The following is a 27729-nucleotide window of genomic DNA, read 5'->3' as shown; positions in this document are numbered from 1 at the left end:
TTTGCGTGAGAGGTTGTGCGTTGCATATGAGTATCGGTGAGTACCTCGTTACTTGTGAGGCAACTACCCGCATGTTCCAAAGTTGCGATGATCTCTGGTGAGAGATGGACTAATCATGTGGTGACATGAAAGGCAGCAAGGTGGTACTGTTGTAGCATACCAGCCTTGCGTCATCCGACCAATTCCGACGTTAACGTGGACGGAGTCACGTTACCGTTCTTCCCCCTTCCGTGCTACCACATGTTTTCTGCCAGAATGCGGTTTAGTAAGTTGGTAACCTCTTTCCGTGTACACACCAAACAGAGGGGCCGGGATGATGGTTCCATGGCCCTGGATTAAAGCCAGTCATCCGGTCAGGGGGCATGGGTGTTTTCGGTTGGGACCGAGAGGGGGGCACCCCTTAGAGCGCGCGTATAGAAATTTGATCCCATGCTACGCGAGGTTGTAGCCTCCCTGTCTCAAGGTTTTTCTTGAACGTTGCCGAGGGTGATTCCTGGCTTCGGAAATGTTGAATGGGTGTGTACTGGTTAGATGTGTTTCTTCCAAAACACCGTAAACGGAACTAGTCCCCGTGACTACTGAAATCCGTTGGCTGTGGTTAAAGTACAAACTCTGCAGAGTCAAATCCTTCCGAGTCATCGTATCCATGGTCAAGTATCGTGATCAGTGTATCCATATCTATGTCAAGTCCTCGTGGTTTGTTCTTCTTTCCGGTAAGTGAGCATGAGTAGTAGACTTAGCTGAACGTTACTCCTGTGGATGGACTAACCCTGTTATTTATCTCATGCTTGATTATTCTCTGGATATGATTTAAATTCTTGAGCTAATAAGATGTTAGGTTATGAAGCCCTTTATGTGATGTCGCTCAGACGTCCGACTGTGGCATATTGATTATTTACTTTTGATATAAGCCCTTTATGTGATGTCGCTCAGACATCCGACTGTGGCATGCACTATCTTCTATTTCCTTTATAAGCCCTTTATGTGGTGTCGCCCTGACGCCCGACTGCGGCATTATTATTCTTGCAGTTTCCTCTCGAGGAGTCATTCAGACCCTCGTTTGGCACCGGTATTACTATTCTTGCAGTTTCCTCTCGAGGAGTCATTCAGACCCTCGTTTGGCACCCAGTATTTTATTTTGGGATTTCGGGAGGACTACCGCCCGACTTCTCTGTTATTTTCTCATGCATCATTGTCTCTATACGCACTTGTTATTCCATCCTTATGCTTCATGTGTACATTTGTTATATCTTATGTCCGAACTGTCTTGCGAGTACTTTCATAGTACTCACCTGGCTTGTTGTTTTGGCCAGATGTTGACGAAGGCGATTTCTTGGATGAAGAGTTTGATAGTGCGTCCGACGCCTAGAGGAGTCCTAGTCAGTCCTGTGCGATCCCGGATATTGGTCACTTGTATTATATACGCTTCCGCCACCCGCAATAAGTCTCCTCGAGCCTCACTCCGACGCTCGAAGAGCCGTAGTTTTCAGGAGTCATATCACCCACTTCGCGGTGATATTTCCACCACCGTTTTTATCGTGAGTTAGTAGTTATGCCACCCTATCCGCCGTTATGTTTTATCGGCGTTCATGTAATAAATTGTTGAGCAGTCTCCGCTCAACCTTGTATCATATTCAGTACTCCTGGTATTTTTTTCTGTGACCAAGATAATGTCTACCAGTGTGAAGGAATTCTTCTCTACTGGTCCGTAAAAGGGATTGGTCTCTCAATAAATATTTTATTGAAAAACCAGTCGTGACAGACCGGACGGAGCACGACCTGGAGGACGCCGACTTGGGGGCGGCCGCCATGGATGACAACACCGAGGCGGGCGGCGGCCAAGCCGGCGGCGAGGCAGGCGGCTCCGGGCTTGGAGTCAGCTTCGACGACTAGCCGGATGACGACGAGGCGGAAGTCGTCCCACGCCGCCAGCCGGCGTCTGGCCATGGCGTGGGTTCCTCCGCCGCGCCGCCTGCTCGGGGCGGCGGGCAGAAGCGTCGTGCCGCATCGGGCTTGTTCAGCAGTCGGCCAAAGAAGCCCAAGGGCGGGGCAGCGGCGACCAGGCGGGATGAGGCGGCCGCGAAGGCGGCCCGCTTCCGCAAGGTGGTGAAGCAGCCGCAGACGGTGTCGGCGTAAGTGTATACTCCTTCATGTATTCTTTCTTCTTTTCTCTGGTAGTTCCTGAATCCTTGTCCTTTCTCAAAAAATCTGGGCTCCACTGTCGCTCGAGCGGGTTGCTGCCGCCTCCGTCGTTGGATCGCCGGGACGATCCGGGAGCACCACTCGCCGCGTGGACCCCCGTGCCGAGCTTCAGGCGGCGACGGAGCGAAATGCGCGGGAGTCGCGGGAGGAGCGGGAGGCGGAGGAGTTGAGGGCGGCCGCCGCCAAGGCGGCGCAGGAGGAGGAGGCGGCGAAGGCGCGCGCCGGTGCAGCGGCCAAGGCCCAAGCGGAGCCTGCGGCCGCGGCGATGGCGGAGGGGGCCTTGCTTGTCACCCCTCTGCGCGTCGCGGCGCCTGAGGCCCCAGAGCCCCCGCCAGAAGAAGCCGGTAGTGACCAGCCGGGATTGGAGAGGGAGGACGACGTCGTCGTCCTGGAGAGGGAGGTAGGACCGGCCCCGCCGACTGGGGCGACCCAAGGCGGCCGGCCTAACTTGCCACCTGTGCAACCGGCCGGGGGCGAGCCGGCCGCGCGGACTGATCTGGTGGTCCAAACGCCGTCGCGCCAGCGCGCGGGGAAGGCTGCATCGGAGCCGTAGAAGGCCGCGGGCTCCAACTCGTCGGCCCAGGACATGGAGGCGGCCAGAGCCAGCTCGGGGTGGACGCCGGGTGGGGGGACGGCTGTGGTGAACGTGGCCGCGCAGGACGTCCGGAACTGGCTTCAAGCCCAGGCTGCGGCGCTGAGGAAATATAATGACGAGTTCCTTGCGACGCGGGCGGCCATTCGGGTTAGTCTTCTTGTCTTTGCTTTTTTGATCTTGGTTTTTCCGTGGGGGCGCGTCAGCGCACCCACTGGGTGTAGTCCCCGAGTTCCGAGTCGGCTGCTGAGCAGGCGGCTTGGAACTTCCTAGCGGGCCTTGTTTTGCTATTCTTGTTCTCATTCCATCCTCTGCCTGACTTGCAGGACTACCACAACCTCGCGCGCGGCTGCCTTCAACTCCCTGGCTCGGGAGCTGACCCAGAAGACTGCTGACCTATCTGAGAGCCGGGGTAAGTGCTTCGTCTTTTATCTCACGTGGGGGCGCGTCAGCGCACCCACTGGGTGTAGTCACCGAGATTCGGGCCGACTGCTGAGTAGTCGGGTCGGATCTTCCTTGACGACTTCTTCCTTATTGCTTCTTTCTTTTCTGCCATCCATGCAGCAGCCAACACCAGTCTAAGGGAGCAGCTGGGCGGGAGTCAGGCCGCCCTCCGCGTTAAGGAGGCCGAGTTTGCCGCCTTGGCACAGGAGCGTGACCGCCTGGCCAAGAGGTTGGCCGACCAGGAGGAGAGCCACAAGGCGGCCTTAAAGGCGGTGCGGGACAGCGAGGCCGCCCTCCAAGCCGAGTATGAGACAGAGGTGGCCAGCTGGGCCTAAGCGAAGCAGACGCTGATCAACGGCTATGGCCAGATCGAAGACTTGGTTGATGGTAGGCCGCCTTCCTCTTTGTCCTTGCTTGCCGCTTGCCGTTTTAGCTCGTTTTCTGACTTGGTGTTTTTCTCTTCTTGCTCTTTCTTCCTTGCGCAGAGTACTTCCCTCACTACTCTACCGCCGCCAACTAGGTCGTCGAGGCCCACCGTGAGGCACAAAGGCAGGCTGGCGCCGAGATCGCACCAAACGCTCGCCGGTCGCTGGAGGAGCAGCTCTTGGAGATCCAGGCCCGCCTCCAGCCGGCTCATCGCCTACTCCGCCGGCTTCAGCGTGTTGGGGCGCAGGTGTTGGCTGCTCTCTGGCCTGGTGAAGTGATTCCCCGCACCCCCAGTCGGACAGCCGACTGGCTGGAGGTGGCGGTCGGCCGCTTCGAGGCCTGGAAGGCTTCAGCGGCTCAGTCCGGCACCAGGCGGGCGCTGGATTTCGCCAAGGCCTAGTATCCCGAGCTGAGTCTGGACCAGCTGGCCACCTAGCGGCAGGAGGCCGACACGGAGCTGGAGCCGGCGCGGCCGGCTATCATCCATCGGGCTTCGGCGATCGCCGACTACACCGAGACCAGCGCCTTCGCTCTTGAGGTGGACGACAACGGTGTTGCCCAGCCGGAGGAGTGGTTCGGGCTGAACCCAGCAGACGGCGCGGACTCGGCGGAGGAGATCGACTCCAGCGACGAGGGCGAGGAGGAGGAGGAGGAGGGTGAAGACGTCGGGCCAGATGGTGGAGCGGCCGGTCAGCCTCAGCTTGACCGTGCCTCCAGCAACAAGGCACGCGCGGGCGCACCGCCTGCAGCCGGCGATGATCAAGCCGAGACCCGCCAGCCGGCCACTCCTCCAGCCGGTGGCGCCGTCTCCACCGACCAACCCGGCTCCCACCGCGCCCTTAGTCTAGTCTGCTGCCTCTATTTTCCTGTTTTACCACTCTTGGAACAGTATTTTGTTAGGTTTGCACAATTCCACCCACTGGGGGCGTATTTGAACTATATTGATTACCAGCCTGTTGGGGGCCTTATGTGTAAATATAATTATGCATGCGTTTGGCTCTCCCTTGTTCTTTGCTTTTCATCCTTCTGTTGTTTCCTTTGCCGCCCTCCCTTGGTTGCCGCCTCCCCAGTCGGACAGTTGCTCTGCAATCTGTGGCTGGAGAAGTGCTTGGCCAGTTGGAGGGCAAGTACTCTAGCTTTGTTGGATTATAGCAAAGTGATTGGGAGGGCAGCCAGCCGGCTGTTTTGACAGCCGGCAAGCGTGGTTGGAGGCCGTCTTTGCGTTATACAAGTTCGTTAGTCCTTAGCCGTTTTTCATGTGGGCATCCTTTCTGCCTTTGGCTCTTGCCAGTCGGACAGTCGGTTCTTCGAGCTGCGACTTTCAACAAGAGAGGACTCGGGTGCCGGCACACTACTTGTCTGACTTCAGGTAGAACTTTAATATAACTTAAGGCGGCCAGTCCCCGGGCCGACTAGTCGAACCCGGTGCCAGACAGAAAATCAAATGTAATAATACATTCATGAATATGACACTCGTCATTCATAGATAAAGGAGGGCAGTCCCCGAGTGCTCCTCGGGGGGCCCGTTGTTTCGTACTTAATACAAAAAGGTAGCATGATACATACTGCTTTCAACTGTAAAATCTTCTTAGGAGGTTCGCGTTCCATGGTCGCTCCGACTCCTTGCCGGAATCATCCCTCTTGCGTGCTCTTGGTTTTTGTGCGTCGATCAGGTAGTAGGAGTCATTGCCTAGTGCCTTGCTGATGACGAAAGGGCCTTCCCAAGGTGCCGAGAGCTTGTGCTGGCCGGCTGTTCGCTGGATCAGCCGAAGCACAAGGTCGCCCTCTTGGAAAGATCTTGGCTTGACCTTGCGGTTGTGGTAACGGCGCAAACCCTGCTGGTAGATGGTGGACCGGCTGAGTGCTAACAGCCGGCCTTCTTCCAGTAGGTCGACGCCGTCTTCTCGCGCTTCCTTGGCCTCTGCCTCCATGTACATGGTGACCCGAGGCGAGTCGAACTCGATGTCGGTTGGGATGATAGCCTCAGCATCATATACAAGGAAGAACGGAGTGAAGCCGATTGACTTGTTAGGGGTAGTACGCAGACTCCAGAGGACAGCCGGCAGCTCATCGAGCCAGCAGCCGGCCGATCGCTCCAGTGGTACAACCAGTCGGGGCTTGATGCCGGAGAGGACGAGTCCATTTGCTCGCTCGACCTAGCCGTTTGACTCCGGGTGGGCAACAGACGCTAAGTCCAGTCGGATACCCTACGTCGCGCAGAAACGTGCCAGTGCTCCTTTGGCAAAGTTTGTGCCGTTGTCGGTGATGATGCTGTGCGGCACGCCGTACGGAGTAGTGATGTCGGCAATAAACGTCACGGCAGTCGGCCCGTTCAACTTCTTGATCGGCTTTGGTTCGATCCACTTGGTAAATTTGTCCACGGCGACAAGCAGATGTGTCAAGCCGCCGCGGGCTGTCTTGAATGGGCCCACCATGTCCAGCCCCCAGATGGCAAAGGGCCAGGTGAGGGGGATGGTCTTGAGTGCAGAAGCCGGCAGGAGTTGCTTGGAACTGAAGACTTGGCATCCTTTGCAGCTTTTGACTGTCTCTTTGGCATCTTCCAAAGCAGTCGCCCAAAAGAAACCGTGGCGGAAAGCTTTGGCCACAAGTGATCTTGAGGCTGCGTGGTGGCCGCATTCGCCTTGATGGATATCCTTGAGGATTGCCACACCTTTCTCTGGCTCGACGCAGCGCTGGAAGACTCCAATGACGCTGCGCTTGACAAGTTCTCTGTTTATTATTGCATATGCTCCGGCTCGACATTGCACTAGTCTTGCCGAGATCTCATCAGCCGACAGCTCTCTGTTGACTAGGAAGTTGAGGATGGGCTGGGCCCATGATGGAGCTGTGACTTCTTCTACTATCAGTACGGCCACTGTGACTCGGGTGGGCGGGTTGGGTGGTGGGGAGTTGGAGTCGGCCACCGCTTCTTGTGTCGCTGCAGTCCCCGGGCCGACTGCTGCAGTCCCTGGGCCGGGTTCTGAAGTCCCCGAGCCTGGTGCGACTACGGCAGTCCCCGGGCCGGTTGTCGAAGTCCCCGAGCCGCCTGCTGGGTTCCTCCAGTCGGATCCGGCTGCATCGGTGGCAGGCGGTACGAAGAGTCCGACTCTGGAGACAGCTTGATGGATGGTTTGAGGAGGCGCTGGAGAGAGACACCGGTCGGTATAGCCTGTCGGGTGAAGCCGATCCGCGCCAGGGCATCTGGTTGGTCGTTGTCGGCCCGTGGCACATGAAGGAACTCGCACCCTTCGAAGTACCCACTGATCTGCTGGACGAGGAATCGATAGCTCGCCATGTTTGCATCCTTGGCGTCCTAGTCGCCAGATGACTGCTGGACCACCAAGTCTGAGTCGCCATAACACACGATCCGGCGTATGCCGAGCTCTTTGGCTAGCCGGAGCCCGTGTATGAGTGCCTCGTACTCGGCCACGTTGTTGGAGGTGGCGAAGTGGATTTGCAGCGTGTATCTGAGTTTGTCGCCTTTGGGAGAGGTGAGGACGATGCCGGCTCCCAAGCCGGTGCGCATCATGGACCCGTCGAAGTGCATCCGCCAATGAGTAGAGTCGGGAGCTGGCGGTAGGTACTGGGTCTCGGCCCAGTCGACGAGGAAGTCGGCCAATGCTTGGGACTTGATGGCGGTGCGGGGCTGGTAGAAGATTGTGTAAGGCGCCAGCGCAATGGTCCATTTAGCCACCCGACCGGATGCATCCCGACTGCCTATGATCTCGGCAAGCGGGGCGGTGCATACGACCGTGATGGGATGCTCTTGAAAGTAGGGCTTCAGCTTCTTGGCAGCGAAGTACACTCCATAGCACATCTTCTGGTAGTGCGGGTAGTTTTGCTTTGAGCTGGATAATACTTCGCCTACATAGTATACCTGCCTCTGGACTAGCTGGGCTCGGCCTTCTTCTGGGCGCTGGACCACGACGACTGTACTGACCACTCGGCTAGTCGCGGCAATGTAGAGGAGCATGGCCTCCTTCTCAGTCGGCGCCGCCAGGACAGGTGGAGTGGTCAGCATTTTCTTCAACTCATGGAAGGCTTGATTTGCTTGGTCATTCCACTCGAAATGAGTGGATTTCTTCATGAGTCGGTACAGGGGGAGAGCCTTCTCTCCTAGCCGGCTGATAAAGCGGTTTAGGGAGGCCAGGCACCCAGTGAACTTCTGCATGTCTCGCAACTTGGTGGGAATCTCCATTCTCTCAATGGCCTTGATCTTCACAGGGTTGCACTCAATGCCGCGTTCAGAGACCAGGAAGCCTAGAAGCTGGCCGGCTGGTACTCCGAACACACATTTCTCGGGGTTGAGCTTGATCTGGAATCGGCGCAAGTTGGCAAATGTTTCTTTGAGGTCCTCCAGCAGGCTGTCGCGCTTCTCTGTCTTCACCACAATATCGTCTACGTAGACGTGGGCATTTCTGCCGAGTTGCTTGAGGAGGCATTTCTGCATGCAATGCTGAAAAGTGGCACCGGCATTCCTCAAGCCGAATGTCATAGTCAGGTAACACAAAGCTCCGAATGGTGTGATGAAGGCAGTCTTCAGGCGGTCTGCTGGGTCCAACTTGATCTGGTGGTATCCTGAGTAGGCGTCCAAAAAACTCAACAGCTCGCATCCGGCCGTGTAGTCTATCACTTGATCAATCCGTGGCAAAGCAAACGGATCTTTGTGCAGGCCTTGTTGAGGCTAGTGTAGTCTATACACATACGCCACTTGTTGTTTTTCTTCAACACCAAGACTGGGTTGGCAATCCACTCTGGGAAAAACACTTCCATAATAAAGCCGGCTGCGAGGAGCCAGGCTATCTCTTCTCCTACGATTATTCGCTTCTCTTCTGACAGTTTGCGGAGGGGCTGCTTGACCGGCTTTGCGTCGGCTCGGACGTGCAATTTGTGCTCGGCGAAATCCTTCGGAACACTCGGCATGTCCTTTGGGGACCATGCAGAGATGTCTCGATTCTCACGGAGGAAGTCGACGAGCTCGCCTTCCTATTTACTGTCCAGGTTTGCACCAATGACTGCAAACCTTTTCGGGTTCTCCGGGTCCAGAGGTATCTTCTTCGTCTCCTTGGCCGGCTGGAAGGAGCCCTGCGCATCATAATCCTTGGGGTTGGGAGACAAGGCCGGCTGCTTGCCGGCCACGGCCACGACTCGCTCCAGCATCTTCTTCTCTTCTGCCACTACGAGGGACTCGGCCAGCCGACTGCTGGCTGCAGCGCACTCGATGGACTTCTTGTAGTCGCCGGCTATAGTGATTATCCCCTTCGAGCTCGGCATCTTCATCTTCAGGTAGGCGTAGTGGGGCACATCCATGAACTTTGCCAGAGCAGGTCGGCCAAGCAAGGCGTGGTAAGGGCTCTCCAGATCTACTACCTCGAACTAGATTGCTTCTCGGCGAAAGTGATCCTTGTCTCCGAAAGAACATCCATTTTGATCTTGCCGATCGGGGAACAGGACAGGCCGGGTACGATGCCATGGAACACGGTCCGGCTTGGCATGATCGAGGTTTAGCTTCTCCATGGTATCGCGGTACAGTATGTTGATACTGCTTCCGCCATCTATCAGAACGTGGGAGAATCGGGCAGCTCGCCTCTCCGTTGCGAGGGTGACATCCAATACTAATGCGTAGGAGCCAGGGGACGGCATCACCTCTGGGTGATCGGCCCGGCTCCAGTTGATAGGCTTCTCGGACCAATGCATGAACTCGGGGTTGCTGGAGGCGACTGCGCTGACCTCTTGGTGCTGTCGGCGCCGGCTGCGCTTGTCTTCAACCTGGCTCGTGAAGACGATGTAGGCGGCGTGCTCTTCAGGGAACTCATCTTAAATGGCTCTGACTGCTGGTCGAGCAGCCGGCTGCTGGGGGGCTGGAGGCGGCGGGCCGGGAGGCGGAGGCGGCACCAGCCCCTCGCCCTTGGAGATACGTGTGAGCCAGTGGCACTTTCGGGTCGTGTGGTTGGACGGCTTCGCGCCGTTGTGGAACTTGCAGGGGGCATCGAGAGTCTGCTCGTAGGAGAAGGCCGGCTGCCAAGCCGGCCTGCCGCCCTTCTTCTTGGGAATGGGCCGTTCTTCGGGCTGCTCATCTTCGATTGTGGCCACCTGCCGACTGGTGGAAGGCGGCATAGGGGCCTTGCGCTTGTGGTCCTTCTGGTAGGTGCGCCGATTGGAGTCGCCAGCCGGCGTCTTGGGAGCCAGAGCGAGCACCTTCCCAGAGGCGTCCACTCGGAGCTCGGTCTTCATCGAGGAGTCGGCCGTGGCGTACTTGTCCGCAATGATCAGCAGCTCATCAAGGGTAGCCGGCTCGTCGCAGAGGAGTCGGTGCTTGAGGAGGGTGCCCTCTCGGCTCCCGGCGGTGAAGTATTCGATGGCCTGAACCTCGTGCACCCCGTCGCAGGAGTTGCAGAGCTCGGCCCACCGCGTGAGGTAGTCACGGGTCGACTCGTTGGGCCCTTGGACGCATAGGGAGAGCTGGCGGGGCCTGGGAGGCCGCTTGTACGTGCTGGTGAAGTTGCGGACGAAGACTTCCGTGAAGTCCAGCCAGCTGTTGACGCTATAGGGCTTGAGGCTGTTGAGCCAGGTGCGTGCCGTGCCTTGCAACATGAGAGGGACGTACTTCACGGCTACGCGCCTGTTGCCGTTCGCTATGCTGACAGCAGTAGAGTAGTCGATGAGCCAATCTTCCGGCTTCACAGAGCCGTTGTACTTGGGCGTGTCTCTGGGGAGTGAGAACCCTTTGGGGAAGGGCTCGTCGCGGATGCGGGGGCCAAAGCATGGCGGGCCGACATCGTCTTCTTCTTCTAGCGCCAGGGATCGAGCTAGGCGGTCGATCCGGTGGCGGGCGTCGTTCTCGCCGACTCCTTCGCGGTGGCCTAGTCGGCCACCAAGAGTCGGATGCGTGACAGGCGGCGGGGTGGGATATCTCTCCCATCGAGGCGGGGGGGGAGGCGGATTTCCTTGGCGCTCCACTGCTCAAGGGCGGCCTTCCGCGTCGCGCTCGATGGTGATCCGAGTCCGGCTGCGGCTAGCAGCCGGCTCCTTGTCTTTCCTAGCGCGGGCGCCGCTTGCAGTCGGCGACCGGGATGTCGCGGCGTGCTCTCGGCATGGGGAAGGACTCTTAGCGCGAGCGCCGGCTTCGTGTCGTTCTGCAGCCGTGTCGATCAGCTGCTGGATTCGCCTTGTCATGTAGGGGAGCTCATCAGCCCCCAGCCCATTTAGCTCTTCAGCATCCGCCTGAGCGGCTCGCAGATTCTCGAGCGGGGTGGCATAGACGGGGCGGTCTGCCCCCAGCATGCTGGCGATGGCAGCGCCGCACTTCTTGACGAGGCCGGCTCGGCTCGGCCCGCCATGAGGCGGCGTGGTCGACTTCGCGCTGGTGAGCCTCGGTGAGGCGTCTCATGGAGGCTATCTTCTGGCCTTCCGCGATGAGGGCGAGGCGGCGTGCCTCCAGGGTCTCGGCGTAGGCGTCGGCCGGGATGGGGACGGACAAGTCATGCATCGCCGCTCGCAGGGCGTCGTGGGCGTTCTCGCCCGAGTCGGTGACGTGGCTGATGACCAGCACCTCAGTGACAGCGCTGCTGCCGCTATCAGCTCGAGGGAGAGGGTCGTCGAAGACTACCACGTCGGAGGGGTAGGCGTCGAGCGATGCCGTGTCGGAGTCAACAAGCATCGGGTCGATGGAGCCGACCGACTACAAGTCTACAGCAAGCTCGCTGGAGACGTGAAGTTGGTCGGGGAGGCTGACGAGGCGACTCTCGGGGTAGTCCGTGCCTGCGTCGGACGCGGGCTCGTCGGAGATGTGAGTCTCGCCGAGCAGATCGACGAGGCAGCTTGCTACGCAGGCGTCGTCGACGCCTTACAGCGCGTCGGGGCAAACGCCGTCAGGCGCAGCAGGCTGGCTGCGCTCGCGGGGGAGAAAAAGGGTTCCCGTCCAGAACAGGTCTCCGGACGACGGTGCACCTAGCCCCACGGTGGGCGCCAAATGTCGGGTGGTAGGTGCGACATATGCCAATGGGTGGCTTATCATTGTGGGAGCCAGTAAGACGTCGCCGGTGCCTGGAAACGGGATGAAGCGAAGGCATGCACGCAGGCGAATCTTACCCAGTTTCGGGGCTCTCCGTGGAGATAACACCCCTAGTCCTGCTCTGCGGGGTCTCCGCATGATCACTAGATCAAGACAAGTAGCTACAAGTGCTCCTTGAGCTGTCGGGTTAGAGGGAGAAGAAGGGCAAGGCTAGCTCTCCTTTTCTCTCTATGTGGTGTGTGTAATTCTATGAGACCAACCCTTTGCATGGGTGTCCCGGGGGGCTTATATAGGCCTACCCCCCAGGGGTACAATGGTAATCTGGCTGGGCGCGGGTCCCAGCCATCAGTGTCTATGCTCGCCGGCTTCTCCGCCGGTCATTGGGGCCCGCCGACTGGTGGGTCCCACCGGCTGCCGGCTTCTTGGCCGGCACGCCGGCCCCACCGCGTGGGGGCTTTGTCGGCGGCTGGTTACTGTTGGCTTGCCTCTGATGATGAGGGCTTTGTCGAGGTAAACATGGCTACAGTGTCGCCGCCTTGCAAGCTCTCACTGTAGCCTTACCCCGTCTTGTCTCCTTAATAGGGCGCATGCTTCGAGGGAGGGAGGTAGCCGGCTGTTTGGAGCCGGCCACATCCCTGTCCGACTAGAGGAGGCCGGGCCATCTCCAGATGTCTCCCTGGCAAAGGGGCCCGCCGCCCGCGGGCCATTCTGGCACCTGTCGTGGGTGACGTCGGGGCCAACATGGCTACAGTGCCGCACCTGACGGGGGATGGCTGGCCCGTACGGCGCCCTGTGGCCATGCCTGTTCCGGGATTCGGAGGTAGTGGGTTGTACTGCGGCCATGCCCCATCCTATCAGCGTTATGTGGGTACAGTCTTAGTGGGTGTAGTCTTGGCCGGCTTCTGGGAGCCGGCTTTCTTCATGGCCGGCTTCTAGGAGTCGGTCCTCTTGGGGCCGGCTTCCTTGAGTCGGCTATCTCGTATCTTTCTTGGGGGAGGTTTTCTGAGACTGGGTCGCCTTCTCGGAGTCGGCCATGGGGATAGCCGGCCGGGGGAAGGCGGCCCTATGCTTTGTATGCTTGAAGGCTCGAATGGCCTGATAATTTTTCGAAGAGCCAGGGGGAGTCGGTTAGGCTACCTGTGGCCATTTACTCCGACAAGAGGTATGTGTGTGTATTACGTATTCGAGAGATGCATGGATAGAGGGGCCGGCGGGGGGAGGGGGTGACGTGGGAGAGATAGCACGAGAAATGAGAGCGGTCTAGAGAGAGACGAATATGATGTCACAGCGAGAGATGCCCTTGAGTGTGTATATGCAAGGGGGAGGGGATAGAGGCACGAGGAGAATTTTTTGTGTGTGGTGTCTGTGTTGGTATGTGTGTGTGTGAGAAGATAACGAGACCTGGGGGCAGAGGATGTGTCACCGCATGAGGTCCGGCGGGCCAAGGTGAGGCCCTTGGTTTGGTTCCGTCCTGCGCCACATTGGTCGGCCTGTGACGCATTTAGGGAGACCCATGGATGACTAGTCGTACAAGACAAAGAAAGCAGAATCATGAAGGACTCTGTGTCCACTGACAAAGCCGGCTAGGATTTGTAACCCTAGGTCCTCGGACTAAGGTAACCCCTTATCTCTGATATTACTATTCATCCAACCTAACTTTAAGGGGTATCCTACATAATGCTCATCTAATCTTACTCGTCGATTAGGAAGAGAGGTGTGAGACAATGTGTCAAAGACACGCCTAAAGATAATGTGCGTACGGGAGACACGTATGCAGGTCTATGTATATAGAAAGGGTCGATGGGGATTGTGCGTGTGTATGCTTGTGAGTGGAAGAGTGCTTGTGATAAAGGTTAGTGAAAACAGTCGTAAATGGTTATTACGAGAGGGAGGGCGGGTTATATCAGGAGCATGTCTGCGAGAAAGATACCTCGGGAGAGAGTGTGTGAGCATGTGTGAGAGACCACCGATGGAGAGTGAAACTACACGTAAAAGACTGATGTACACATTGAATAAAAATATAAATTGTATCCAAATATTATGATGGGATATTTCGCTCCGTCGCCGCCCTCAACTCCTCTGTTTCAAAATTTTGAATGAAGCACCAAAAGAGCCTCTACTCGCCCAAAACCGCGTGAGACCAATGTTTGGTAGTAGAAGGAAATTACTTTTCTAACTCTGACCCGTGAAACCTACCGGCCCGACGTCCAAAGGTCTAAACCGGGGTAGGTTCGTAGCTTCATCTAGACGCCACACAACCGCCTCCGAAAAACATTCATACACAATGGCCGCCTAAGCGCACATGAGCGCGGCCGAAATCGCTCCCGCCCACTATTTGGGACACCTGGGATTACCATCCTAACACCGACCCGCAGTAGGTCCAAAATTTAAGAGGGGGGCAAAGTTTGTAATTTCGCAAAATTTCAAACAAGCACGTCCCATCTGTTCAGAAAAGCCAAAAACAAGCACGTCCCAGCCCGAAACATGGTTCTCCCTTAGCTCCCTCAGCCCCCCATCCGATTCCCCATTTGTACTTCGTGGGCCCCAAAACTACCTCTCCACTAGCCGCGAAACCCCAGCGTCCTCCGTCCGCCACCCCATCCCACCCATCAACTGCCACCCTCCTCCATCACGCTGGAGCCGATACCCCGACGTCGTTGTCCACCGCAACCGCAACACACTCCATGACTAGTAGTTGAAGTCGAGGTCGAGCTGTCCGTACCTGAGCTAGTTCAACCATGTCGTCCTGCGCTTCACCGCTGCCGCTCCAAGTTCACCACCATCCATCGCACCAGAGATGTTCCTGCTACGTCATCTTGTGCCGCCTCGGATCTGCTTCCCCTCCTCTGACAGACGGCCACTTCAACACAGTCAACAATTTGGCCATGCGCTCGTCCAATCCTCGACCCTCCTCCCAAACATCGGTTCCCCAGGTAAAAACAAGAAAAATGGTGCACCTTCTGGAGGACGCAGCATTGGCAACCAGAAATGGTACTCTTCTTCCCTTATTTGTGTAAATCTTATGTGTCTACATGGATGGTATTCATCCCACAGAAGACACTAGTTGACCGCTTCTTCTTGATACTAGATGTTCCTAGTAAGTCGCGATGCACAAGGTTTCTCCTCATATACTATTTCACCTTAGCTAGAGGTCCGTCGCCCCCCTGGATTTCAATTCCTGGTCAGTTGATTCCCAATTAAAGGAAGCATTCCCTGGCATAACAGGCGCTAGTCCGCCTATTACGCCAGGGAAGCAGCGCCTCAGTGTTTATCTTAGGGGCGTGTGGGGTCTAGAGCTGCTGGCCCCCAATCTGGAGGTCGGCCGAGATTAAAGGGATGGCTGGGCGGTGCTGCCAAGCATGGCGGTGGTGTGAGGTCGAAGGAGGGCGGGGCGGCGGAGACAGGGGTCTGGGCCGGTGGTCGCTGGCGGTTCAAGAAAGATCGTCAATAGTGACTGGAGGGAGGTAGACGAAGGCCATTTTCCCGTTCCTTATAGATCAGACAGTTCATAAAAAAATCGACTGGCCTATTTATTTTTAGTCGACTCTTATTTTCATAGGACCACATGCGGTGGTGTGCTGGAGGAGTTCCTGCATTTCCCAGCCATCCCTGTGCTCATATATTACAAAATCATATGGAGTAAAATCTAATTTTGTTTGCCATGCAATATTGTAGAGCTATCATATGTCTCCTGTCATTTATTTTCAGCCACTTCCTATGTGCTACTTTTACAGTGCACTAGTTCTGCACACACTTCACCCCTACCCTCACTATTGTGTTTTTATGCCAGGGTATTTCAGACTCTGCCTTGACAGAAGCAGAAAAGAAAAGAGAGAAGTCGCTCCTACTTGCTTCGCGGGTAGGCAAGACACGTGTTTTTGCTTTAAAGGTAGGATGTTCAACAGATGGAGACGGTAAACCCAGCTCTGGAGTTGAAGATCTCGCTCGCAATGAACAACCATCCCAGGTGCCTGCTTTAACTTCGCGGTGTCATATGTGGTTGCATGGTATATATGGTGTCCAGCTTGTATTCGAAAGGCCGAAGTTGGTCTTTATTAAGATAAGGAAAGATATTTTTTGCATGAACCACCATATCTCGGGAGCACCAGAAGACAAATAGCTATTCAGGGCGCTGGCCGAGCCAGTGACAAGCCCATCACAGACATGCATCACCTGGAAGCCAACTAAAAAGCCACGATGGTGCCGAAGCAGCCCCCCTCCCATCAAGCTCTCAGGTCCTAGTTGATCATGCTCACCACTCCAGCCGGATGTCTGGCTTGTATTGCTTCCAATTTGGTTAAATTGCATCTGCTTAGCTTACACATTATACCTTTGAATATGACATGCCTTCTTGTTTGTTGTACATACTAGTACATCTGTCTATTAACCATGTTCTTACATCAAACTAATGTTCTTATGTATCCCTCATCAATCACTTATGATGAGGCAGTCAGGCCAGTGGACTACTGTGAGTAAAGATCCTCATTTAAAGAATGCAGCGTCAGCCTCCCCACATTATTCTCAAGAAACAGCAAGGCTAGATGAAGATAGTGAACGTAGCTCTGTAGTTGATTATCGCATTTCCCCTACACGACCATCGCAGGTGCTTGCTCTCACTTTGCAGCGTGATATGTGGTTGCATGTTGCATATGGTGTCTAGATTGTAATGCTTCCAATCTGGTTAAATTGCATGTGCTATTCTGTCGGCGTTCTGGGAACGGGGGTCCCCAGACCTGCCTGCCTGCGGCCCACGGCGTGGCTCCACTAACGGCCTGGTACGACCCATCTTCACCAGCAAACACTCAAGTAAGGATGGCAATGGGTAGGGTATGGGGCGGGTGGAGCAATACCATACCCATACCCATGTAGTTAATGGGTACAAAATTCTATCCATACCCGTACCCATGGGTATGAAACTTTACCCGTACCCATACCCGGCGGGTACCCATACCAATCGGGTACCCAACGAGTAGACCAAACCGTACACAAGTTATTCATAGTTTTACATTCATCTATAGCACATTTAACCCAAAAAAACATTGATGTAAACTCAATAACAAATAGATGAATACATGAGAATTATCTCAATTCAAATTGACAATCGGTGAGGTTCATAAACTCAGAGCACCACTTTAACATATGCACACTTGTGAATCATGGATAAGGTTCACTTGTCAGTATAAACGGGTAGGGTTTGAGTATACCCATGGGTAAAAGGCTATACCCGTGCCCTACCCATGACTTAATGAGTAGGGTATGGGTACTACCCATGGGTATAAAATTGTGCCCATACCCTGCCCATGCGGGTACGGTATCCGCGGCTACCCGTACCCATGGGTAAAATTGCCATCCTTACACTCAAGACCCTCGCGAGGGGCCAAGCCTTGTGAGGCGGGCGACACAAGACCTCCTCAGGGGCAGCCTCACTAGGCTGGCTCGCGAGGAGCGGAGAGATCAAGGTGAGGGGCACCTCGTGAGGTCCCCGTGACGTGAGCCATGACAACCAAGGCCAGGCGGGCTCCAGCGAGCGCAGAGTACTGGTTTCCTCTTTGGTGCTAAAGGAGCAGGTGCAGGCGAGGAGTCCCAAAGCATCAGGCAAAGGTTTCCATATCGGTGCAACAAGACCAAGACCAGCAGGACGGCAGGATGGAGGTCATCGCAGAGCCCACGACAGCGTCACCACCAGAGGCTTTGGCAGGCGAAGGCCACCTTTTGTCAGGATAGCTTGTACTAGCTGTCCCCCTTCAAATTGGCTGTTGTGGGATCCCTTCCCGCCTAATATTTGGGAAGAGGACCCGGGCCTCTATAAATAGGACTAGCCACCACCGTAGAAGGCAACTGATCTTGGATCAGATCCTTTCCATCCACACACACACAAGCTCACCGAGCTCAAAAACACCTCTCCTTAGGAGGTAGTTCTTCCCTTGTATTTGTTCATCCCTAGCCTACAAGGCAATCCACCACACCACACTGGAGTAGGGTATTACACCACATCGGTGGCCCGAACTAGTATAAACTCTTGTGTCCCTTGTTCCTTGGGTTGGGCGAGCTTGGATTTGAGATCGTGGTGAGAGCGTGAGCGGGGGAGAGAGATCTTCGTGCGCACCCTAGAGTTCGAACCTCAAGGGTTTTACCGGAACCCGTAATCCGACATTTGGCGCGCCAGGTAGGGGGTGCGCCGAAGTTCGCGTCTCCGCCGGCACCGCCTCCCCGTCCTGTCCCCATGGCCGGCGTTGCTCCTCCGACTGGGTCAACGGACGCCCACGACAGCGCTAGGGGGCTCAGAGCTTTTACCCCCGCCTTACGGCGGGTGAAGTGGCCTCCCAAATTCAAGCCGGAGATGTCGCCGCGCTAAGACGGCGCGACGGATTCGTCGGCCTTCCTGCTAGCGTACGAGGAGGCCGTCTTGGAAGTTGGAGGCGACGACAAGGTCATGGCCAACTGGTTTCGCATGGCCCTCGCTGGCGCACCGCGCGCCTGGCTGTTCACCCTCCCAGGATCCACTGTGGCCTCTTGGGAGGAGCTGCGCGGCCTTTTCGTCGCACGCTTTGCGGCACCAGCGCCTGTCGTCGTCGCAGCCCTCCTCGGTGGCTCGCAAGCGCCACCCTCGGACTGTCACACCAAGTAGTTCTTCCGCCAGATCGCCGCCGCCTCTGTGCGGCAAGGAGCTCCTCCAGGATGGGCGGCGCCCAAAGCCGACCTCACCTTCGACTCGGGGGATCACCCCGTCACCACTGCCAGCTCGGGCGTGCTCCCAATGCTTTGCACGCCCAGCATCTACAATGTAGTCGTCACCAAGACCCTCATCGACGGCGGGGCCGGCCTTAACGTGCTCTCCGTGGAAGCTTTTGCCTTGCTTCACGTGCCGCATGAACGGCTCCGTCCCACCAAGCCCTTCTCCGGAGTCGGCAGCGGCTCCACCAGCCCCCTAGGGCAGATCGGCCTTCCTGTGACCTTCGGCTCTCGCGTCAACTACCGCACCGAGCTGATCGACTTCAACATGGCCCGCATCGGCCTCCCATACAATGCCATCCTCGGGTACCTGGCCCTGGCTCAGTTCATGGCGGTGACCCATCCAGCCTACAACCTTATGAAGATGCCTGGGAGCAACGGCGTCCTAACCATGGCGGGGGACACCAAGGAGGCTCTGACGGCACTCAAGCTTGCCTTGAAAGCCGCCGCGGTAGCACGCCCGGCCGACGAGGCCACCGCGGAGCTAAGGAGGCCGCGCCAGCTAAGAAGAAGCGGTTGTTCACTCAAGATCGGGCCGAAGCGAAGCAAGTACTGGTCGAGGAAGGTGGATCCTCACGAGCCACCTTCACCATAGGCGCCAACCTCGACCCAGATCAAGAGCAGGCATTGGTGAAGTTCTTGCACGCGAACAAGGAGGTATTCGCCTGGGAACCCAAGCAGCTGGTAGGGGTCCCGAGGGGGGTAATCGAGCATCACTTAAGGGTGTGCCCCAATGGGCGCCCTGTGAAGCAGAAGGCGCGGCGACAGTCCACGGACAAGTAGTCCTTCATCATCTAGGAAACCCTCAAGCTGGAGGGAGCAGGTGTCATTCGCGAGGTCCGGTACCCGGAGTGGCTAGCGAACCCCTTCGTCGTGCCAAAGAAAGGCGGGAAGGAGCGCATGTGTGTCGACTTGACCAACCTCAACAAGGCCTGTCCCCAAGACCCGTTCCCGCTTCCGCGCATCGACCAGATCGTCGACTCCACCGTCGAGTGCGACCTGCTGTGTTTCCTAGACACGTTCTCTGGCTACCACCAGATCAAGATGGCAGTGGAGGATGTGGAGAAGACGGCATTCTTGACCCCATGCGGGGTATACTGCTATACTCGCATGCCGTTTAGGCTGCGCAACGCAGGGCGACCTTCCAACGGCTGATGCACATCGCCCTGGGTCAGTAACTCGGGAGAAACGCTGAAGCCTATGTCGACGACATCGTGGTAAAATCCCGGGAGGAGAGAACCCTGATTCAGGACCTGGAGGAGACCTTCGCAAGCCTGCGCCAGGTGGACATGCGGCTTAACCCAGAGAAATGCGTGTTCGGCGTTCCCTCCATCAAGCTGCTGGGCTTCCTTGTGTCCCACAGGGGGATTGAGGCTAACCCGAACAAGGGCAAGGCAATAGAAGACATCAGTCCATTGCAAACTCTCAAGGAAATGCAGAAGCTCGCGGGCTGCATGACCTCGCTGGGCGTTTCATCTCCAAGCTAGGGCAGCGCGCACTGCCATTCTTCAAGCTGATGAAGAAGAACGGCCTGTTCGAATGGACCCCGGAGGCCGACCTAGCATTTCAAAACCTCAAGAGATACCTGACCAGCCCTCCGGTGATGGTGGCACCTCCTCCCCTCGAGCCCCTGGTGCTTTACCTATACGCCATCCCCACTCCTCCAGCGCGGCGCTGGTGGCGGTTCGGGAAGAGCGCTAGGCCAAGAATCCGCCGCGCCATGCCGCACTTTCGGCCGAGGCGACGCCGCACCAAGATGGTCCCGCAAGGGTTGCAACAACAACGGCGAACGGTCAGGCCCAGCAAGATGGTGTCCTTGGGCCTTCAGGGGCCCCAACGGATGACCAGGCTTCTGAGGTCCCATCACCTCAGGAAACGCTCCAACCTCCGGCAGCTGCAGGCTCCATCGACGCTCCCGCCCTCATCGAGCACCCAGTGTACTTCGTCAGCATGGTGCTACGGGACGTGAGGGCACAGTATCCCATGCCGCAGAAACTACTGCTCCGCTCCTGGTGGCCTCACGCAAGCTGCACTACTACTTCCAAGGACACCCGATCAAGGTCGTCTCAGCCTTTCCATTGGAGAGGGTGCTCCGGAGCCCCAATGCCACGGGAAGGGTCGCCGAGTGGAACATCAAGCTACAGCCATTTCAGCTCGAGTTCAGCACAACCAGGGTCATTAAGGGGGCCGCCCTCGCCGACTTCGTGGCCGAATGGACTGACGACCCAGAACCCGAAGTCGGCGAGAGCCGATCCCTCTCGCCGGGAAGTGAAGCACTAGATGGTTGGGTCATGTATTTCGACGGCGCCTTCGCATGCCAAGGCGCGGGGGCAGGAGCCGTGCTCATCTCGCCCACTCAAGACAAGCTCTACTACACTTTGCAGCTGTGCTTCCAGCGGGGCGAGAAGGTCTCCAACAACATTGCGGAGTACAAGGGGTTGATCACCGGCCTCAAGTCAGCGGCGGCCTTGGGAGTGAAGCGTCTCACCATCAAGGGCGACTCCCAGCTCCTCGTCAACTTCTCTAACACGGTGTACGAGCCAAGGGACGAGCACATGGAAGCATACCTCGCGGAGGTGCGCAAGATGGAGAAGCAATTCTTGGGCCTGGAACTGCAGCATGTACCACGCGGCACCAACAAAGAGGCCGACGAGATCGCCAAGAGGGCATCGAAGCGCCAGCCCCAAGAACCCGGTGTCTCTGAGGAGCGACTCTTCAAGCCATTGGTGGCTCCCCCTGCCACCGAACTCGTACCGCCTCAGGAGGAGCTCCCCGCGTCACCAACCTCAGGGGCCCCCGCCTGTGGCCCGACTATAGGGGCTCGCCTGCTCCTGGCGCTCGAGCCCCGGAGGGGTGCTGGACCGAAGAGTTCAGGGCATACTTGGTGCGGGGGACGCTGTCAGAAAGGAGGAGGATGCGGAGCGTGTGGCCCGGCAAGCCACGGCATACTGCATCCAAGATGGTGAGCTCTACAGAAAACGGCCGAATGATGTTTCCTTACGTTGTATCTCCAGGAAGCAAGGTGGCGAGCTGTTAGCTAACATACATGGCGGAGATTGCGGGCACCACTCATCATCGCGCACCCTGGTTGGCAAGGGGTTCCGCAGCGTGTTCTACTTGCCCACGGCACTCAACGACGCAGTCGAGCTAGTGAAATCCTGCAAGGCCTGCCAATTCCACGCCAAGCAGATCCACCAGCCAACCTAGGGCCTCCAGACTGTCCCGCTCTCATAGCCGTTCGCGGCCTGGGGGCTGGACATCCTAGGCCCGTTCCCTCGAGCGCCCGGGGGCTACCGCTACCTCTACGGCACCATCGACAAGTTCACCAAATGGGCGGAGGTGGAGGCCGTCCGCACCATCCCAGCCGGGTCCGCAGTTTAGTTCATCTATGGCCTCGTGATCCGGTTTGGGGTCCCTAACCGCATCATCACTGATAACAGCTCGCGGTTCACTAGCAATCTCTTCAAGACATACTGTGCTAACCTTGGAACGCAGATATGCTACGCCTCAGTAGCACACCCTAGGAGCAATGGCCAGGCCGAGCGCGCTAACGCGGAGGTCCTAAAAGGCCTCAAGACCAGAACCTTCAAGAAAAAGCTCGAGGCCTATGGTAGGGGATGGCACGACGAGCTCCAGTCCGTGCTATGGTCCATCTGCACCCCCGCCACCAAACCAACAGGCGAGACCCCGTTCTTCCTCGTCTACGGAGCTGAAGCAGTCCTCCGTCACGAGGTCAAGTATCTCTCCGCGCAGGTCCTGGCATTCGACGAAGCGCGCCAGGACGCCATGCGGGGGATGCACCTCGTGCTGGGGGAGTGTAACGCCCACGATGCGGCTATAACTCCCACCTGTCGAGGCACGACTTAGAGGCATAACCGCATTGTGGTTTTGTCGCAAGAAGGGTCATCTTCACACAATCCCATGTAATGAACAAGAATGGGATAACGAGAGTTGGCTTACAATCGCCACTTCACACAATACATAAAATATAAATCATACATCATCCAAAATACACACATAGACCGACTACGGTCAAAACCAAATGAAAATAAGATAACCCCAAATGCTAGATCCCCGATCGTCCCAACTGGGCTCCACTACTGATCATTAGGAAAAGACACATAGTAACGACCACGTCCTCATCGAACTCCCACTTGAGGTCGAACTCATCATTTGCACTGGCATCGTCGGCACCTGCAACTGTTTTGGTAGAATCTGTGAGTCACAAGGACTCAGCAATCTCGCACCCGCGAGATCAAGACTATTTAAGCTTATAGGAAAGGATGGTGTAATGAGGTGGAACTGCAGCAGGCACTAAGCATATATGGTGGCTAACATACGCAAAAGAGAGCGAGAAGAGAAGCAACGGAACGGTTGTCAACTAGTAATGCCCAAGAAGTGATCCTGAACTCCTACTTACGTCAAACATAACTCAAACCGTGTTCACTTCCCGGACTCCGCCGAGAAGAGACCATCACGGCTACACACACGGTTGATGTATTTTAATTAAGTCAAGTGACAAGTTCTCTACAACCGGACATTAACAAATTCCCATCTGCCTCATAACCGCGGGCACGGCTTTTGAAAGATAATACCCTGCAGGGGTGTCCCAACTTAGCCCATTATAAGCTCTCACGGTCAATGAAGGATAAACCTTCTCCCGGAAAGACCCGATCAGTCTCGGAATCCCGGTTTACAAGACATTTCGACAATGGTAAAACAAGACCAGCAAAGCCACCCGATTGTGCCGACAAATCCCGATAGAAGCTGCACATATCTCGTTCTCAGGGCACACCGGATGGGCCAGACGTCGGGTTGGCATATACCCTGGTTGCCCAGGGGGCGCCGGACATCGCCCATTTTGGGACAGCACTCGAAGGAGCACTTGTCTGGGGGTTTAAAATAAAGATGACCCTCGGGCTCGCGAAAACCCGAGGGAAAAGGCTTAGGTGGCAAACTCATAACAACATACGTTGTTCCCTTTGTCATCGGTATGTTACTTGCCCGAGATTCGATCGTCGGTATCTCGATACCTAGTTCAATCTCGTTACCGGCAAGTCTCTTTACTCGTTCCGTAATACATCATCCTGCAACTAACTCATTAGTCACAATGCTTGCAAGGCTTATAGTGATGTGCATTACCGAGTGGGCCCAGAGATACCTCTCCGACAATCGGAGTGACAAATCCTAATCTCGAAATACGCCAACCCAACAAGTACCTTTGGAGACACCTGTAGAGCACCTTTATAATCACCCATTTACGTTGTGACGTTTGGTAGCACACAAAGTGTTTCTCCAGTAAACGGGAGTTGCATAATCTCATAGTCATAGGAACATGTATAAGTCATGAAGAAAGCAATAGCAATACACTAAACGATCAGGTGCTAAGCTAACGGAATGGGTCATGTCAATCACGTCATTCTCCTAATGAGGTGATCCCGTTAATCAAATGACAACTCATGTCTATGGCTAGGAAACATAACCATCTTTGATTAACGAGCTAGTCAAGTAGAGGCATACTAGTGACACTCTGTTTGTCTATGTATTCACACATGTATTATGTTTCCGGTTAATACAATTCTAGCATGAATAATAAACATTGATGATGATATAAGGAAATATATAATACTTTATTATTGCCTCTAGGGCATATTTCCTTCAGTCTCCCACTTGCACTAGAGTCAATAATCTAGTTCACATCGCCATGTGATTTAACATCAATAATTCACATCACCATGTGATTAACACCCATAGTTCACATCTCTATGTGACCAACACTCAAAGGGTTTACTAGAGTCAATAATCTAGTTCACATCGCTATGTGATTAACACCCAAAGAGTACTAAGGTGTGATCATGTTTTGATTGTGAGATAATTTTAGTCAACGGGTCTGTCACATTCAGATCCGTAAGTATTTTGCAAATTTCTATGTCTACAATGCTCTGCACGAAGCTACTCTAGCTAATTGCTCCCACTTACAATATGTATCTAGACCGAGACTTAGAGTCATCTAGATTAGTGTCAAAACTTGCATCGACGTAACCCTTTACGACGAACCTTTTGTCACTTCCAAAATCGAGAAACATTCCACTAAGGATAATTTTGACCGCTGTCCAGTGATCTACTCCTAGATCACTATTGTACTCCCCTGCCAAAATCAGTGTAGGGTATACAATAGATCTGGTACACAGCATGGCATACTTTACGGAACCTATGACCAAGGTGTCGTGGAATTGTCATGGCAGATGTCCTTAAGCTAGGACTTAGTCGTGGAGCCATCGCAACTAGGAAGCTTGAAGGGGTTATGCGGGACAAGGAACACGAGGGTTATACTGGTTCAGCCCCTTACGGTGAAGGTAAAAGCTTACCTCCCGTTCGAGGTGTTATTGATTAGGGTTATGATTGCCAGGGAGCTAAACAGCTATGCCCGGTTCTCGATGAGGTTGTTGTCGCCCCTAAGCCGCTGCCGGGTCCTCCCTTTATATAGGAAGGCTGACGCCCAGCAGGCCTTAGAGTCCCGGCCGGCTCATAAGAGCGTCCGGCTCGGACTCTAAACAATACTTGCCTTACACTACAGGTCTACTATAACAATGATGATAACTACGGGCTTTAAGCCATATCCGGGTCTCAGCCCATCTCTGGCCCATTATCTTGAAACTTGGCTCCGGGCTTCTGGCAACGACCCTACGAGTAACCCGGCCCTCCTGGCGGGTGACTCTAAGGTCTATATCCTCAACATTAGGCCCCAGATTGATTTGAGCCGGCTCGTGTCAATCTTCAGCTCTGCAGACAGAAAAAATCTCCGGCTTACCATTCATGTGAAGGTCATAACCCGGAGTGACGTCATCCCCCGGACTCAGGATAATCCGGCGTGACGTCATCCTCCATTAAGTCCGTTTTTTACTCCGCCAGATCCGCAACGGATCTTTGCTTTTACTGTCATTCCGAGAATCGAGGCGCCGTGAGGGGGAGATAACCACGCCGTGGCCTCCTTGAATCCCGCGCCCACTTATGACTCTACCTTATAAATAGGCCGGCCCAACGCTCTCTTCTCACACTCTCCTTCTTCTTCCTCGCGCTGTCGCTCCTCTGCCCGAGCTTCTGCCGTTGCCGCCGCCGTCGCGCCCCTGATCTTCATCGACCCGGCCGCTGCATCACCCTGACTCGGACCAGATAACGGCGGCAACCTCCTCTCTTCCCCAACTCCGGTGAGTCTTCTCTGCCTTGCTAGAACAGATCTGCGGTAGGGTTCCTTCAGTTCTTCGTGTTCGTCACCATTGCCCACAAACTCGGTAGTTCTTGTTGCCACCGTAGGTGGTTGATCCTTACCCTCGCGTAGAACCACTGCGGCAGAGGTTTGAGACCCATTTCATCTGTAAGAAACCCTCGTTTTACTGCATAAGAACTGTGTTCAACCTCAAGAACTTCTTCTGCCTCTGTTTTTAGGTCTAGAAAATTTTCACCTCGCCCGACCATTTTGATCCGAAAAAGTTACTGCAATATGTGAAATCTGTTTTACCACACTTAGTAAAAACTGCAACCCTTGAATCTTGGCGGCTTATACTTCCGACTTAAAGAAAACACGCGCCGTAGAACTTTCCGGTTTAAAGAGAACCATGCACCGTAGAATCCTCCGACTTACCTGCAGTAAGCCGTAGACGACCAACTTATCCTGAAAACTCCGATGGCTTAGATTAGCCCCGACGGCTTAGATAACTCACCGTATCCATATATATCATTAGTTCCCTTCCTAGGCCGTCACTGTAGTTTGAATGGTAATCCCCGGCTTATAAATAACCCGGACACTTTTCTCTTCCTCATAGACCACCAACCGTCACCATGCCTCCCAAGGCTCCCATCACTTGCAACTGGATGAGATCCAACGTCACTGATGAAACCCTGGCCAACTTTGTTAAGTCTGGATATCTGCCCAAGAAAGAAGTGATGTCCTACCGTGCCCCTGACCCGTCAGAAGAAAGACCACAGCCGAGGGACGGGGAGGTAGTGATCTTTGCGGACCATATGAGCCGAGGCTTCGCACCGCCCGGCTCAAAATTCTTCCGGGACGTGCTCAACTTCTTTGACCTTCGGCCTCAGGATATAGGACCCAATTCCATATCCAACATCTGCAACTTCCATGTTTTTTGTGAAGTATATCTTGGAGAAGAGCCGAGTCTGCTGCTCTTCAGAGAGCTGTTTTATTTGAACCGCCAAAATGAGTGCGCAAACGGTCCAAGTCTAGAGTTAGGCGGCATCTCCATCCAACGGCGCAGGGACTGTCTATTCCCTTATGCAGAGCCGCCATGTCACCCCAAGGACTGGAATATGACTTGGTTCTACTGCCAAGACACATCCCCGGCTGATGAGAGCCCGCTGCCCGGCTTTCGCCCAACGCGCCTGGAGCCGACTCATCCATTATCTGACAAACTGACTACCGCGGAACGCCAGCCCCTGCTTCCAACGATCAACAAGATCAAGGCCCTGCTAGGCAACGGTCTGAACGGAATTGATCTAGTCCGGGTCTGGATCTCATGGCGGGTGATCCCATTGAGCCGCCGCCCCGGCTTAATGTGTGAGTACACCGGGCGAAAGGATGACTCGCAGAGGCACAATTGCAATGATCTTCCAGAAGACGTTGCCGAAGAAGAGACCAAGGCTCTGTTAAACGAGAGCCTGGCAGACTGTGGAAGAACCGGGCTAGCCCCGTTCTGCAAGACCAATCCAGCCCCAGCGGTAAGCCGCTGACTTTAACCTTTCCACTTTTTTTTTACATGTCACCTTGCTCTGAACCTTTTTAAGAGTTCATTACTGTATTTCTCAGGCTGATGACAAATTCTGGCGGGTCAAGTACGACCATGAGGCGGCCAAGAAGGCGAGGAAGGCAAAGAAAGCCGCCAAGAAAGCCGCCCCTCGCAAAAAGGGAAGCAGACCCACTGCTTCGGAATTGCTGCAGTTAAGCGACAGCTCCGAGTCAGAGGTAACCCTTAACCCTTTTAAACTCTTGCTATATTTGTTGTTTGCCGCTGTCCGTCTTATCAACTTTTTGCTTACTGACAGGACGACACCGGCGCCAGTAACCCGGTGATTGAAGAGGTAACATCACTTTCCTCCGACTCGGAGCCTTTGCCACAGCTGAAAGTCCGAAGAGTAACCCGGAAAGTAAGCTTTTCTCATCCATTAGCTCATCAAGACCCTCAATTTCTTTTGAAGCAACAGGTTCACGAAAGCCGGCGTCACACCCGGGCCCGCAAGGACACCGAACTCTCCACCGGGTTACCCGACGCAACAAGGAAGCGTCGTACCGAGGTTTTTTCTCACC

Source organism: Aegilops tauschii, chromosome 1, assembly GCF_002575655.3.
Source record: "Aegilops tauschii subsp. strangulata cultivar AL8/78 chromosome 1, Aet v6.0, whole genome shotgun sequence".
NCBI lineage: Eukaryota > Viridiplantae > Streptophyta > Magnoliopsida > Poales > Poaceae > Aegilops > Aegilops tauschii.
The sequence above is the reverse complement of the archived record's forward strand: the minus strand, read 5'-3'. Positions refer to the sequence as shown.